Below are 1,356 nucleotides of genomic sequence, written 5' to 3'. Positions count from 1 at the left end.
CATTCACTCCTTCTTGGATTGTTGATGAAGTAGAGATTGCTGCTACTTGGTTCATCTCCATCTTTTTGGTGAGGTCAGCCAGCTGCTGGATAATGAGCTTGTTTTGGGCCAACAGAGCATCTACATTGTTTAGCTCCATTACTCCTCTTGTGTTCCCTCTTTCGGAAGCATAGAAGTAGTCGTTCTCTGCTACTGTTTCAATAACATCTATGGCTTCCTCAATGGTCTTCTTCTTGTTCAAAGATCCTCCAGATGAATGGTCCACGGCCTTCTTCGACTCATAAGAGAGCCCTTCATAGAAAATGTGCAGCTGCACCCATTCGTTGAACATGTCCGGTGGACACCTCCTTGTTAAGTCCTTGAACCTCTCCCATGCTTCATATAGAGTCTCACCATCTTGTTGCCTGAAAGTTTGGACCTCAGCTCTCAGCCTATTGATTCGTTGAGGAGGGTAAAATCTTGCTAAGAATTTGTTCACCACGTCTTCCCAAGTTGTCAAGCTTTCCCTTGGGAAAGATTCCAGCCATTTGGCTGGCTTGTCCTTGAGTGAGAATGGAAATAAGAGCAGTCTATAGGCGTCAGGATGAACACTATTAGACTTCACTGTGTCACATATTCTCAGGAAGGTGGTTAAATGTTGATTGGGATCTTCTTGAACACTTCCTCCAAACGAACAGTTGTTCTGAACAAGGGTGATGAGCTGTGGTTTAAGTTCGAAGTTGTTGGCATGAATTGTTGGCTTTTGGATGCTACTTCCACAATTGCCTGGGTTTGGATTGATGTAAGAGCCCAAAATTCTTCTATCCTCCCCAGCATGATTTGCTCTACCTCCTCCCCCATGGTTGTGATCTTCTTCTTCATGATGGTTTTCCATGTTGTCTTCCATGTTTGTTTCAAAGAATTCCTCTTCTTCCTCAGCACCAACCACTTTCTTTCCTCTTGCCTCCCTCTTTAATCTAAGGAAGGTCCTCTCAGGTTCAGAATCGAAGGAAGTTGAAGCCCCGCTTCTTCTCCCTGTCATACAACCATCAAGTGCAAGCAAGAAAAAATAGGTGTAGAAAGTATTTGTGTCAGAATTACTGTTAGTTGTGGGTGATGCAATATATCAAACAGTTAGTGGGTTAGCAAATAGAATTGAAAATAACAAAGAAGAACAAAAGAGTAGACGGGGAAGGGAAGAAGTTTAACCAAAACAAAATGTAAATCACTCAAACAGAAAATGAAATTCACAAAATAAAAATGCTCAATCTAGTGATCTTCCAATTTAATCATTGTTGATGCACAATCAATCCCCGGCAATGGCGCCATAAACTTGATGCACGGAAAACTTGTCTCTCAATAAATCTCCCTTCGGCA

General features: G+C 42.2%; 1 pseudogene; it reads left to right on the top strand.

Moving 5' to 3' along the window:
* Positions 1 to 331: 331 nt before the first annotated feature.
* Positions 332 to 433, top strand: LOC112738709 (small nucleolar RNA R71; annotated as a pseudogene).
* The last annotated feature ends 923 nt before the right edge of the window (positions 434 to 1,356 follow it).

Source organism: Arachis hypogaea, chromosome 13 (assembly GCF_003086295.3).
Source record: "Arachis hypogaea cultivar Tifrunner chromosome 13, arahy.Tifrunner.gnm2.J5K5, whole genome shotgun sequence".
NCBI lineage: Eukaryota > Viridiplantae > Streptophyta > Magnoliopsida > Fabales > Fabaceae > Arachis > Arachis hypogaea.
Note: the sequence above shows the minus strand (reverse complement) of the source record. Positions and strands in the feature narration are given on the sequence as shown.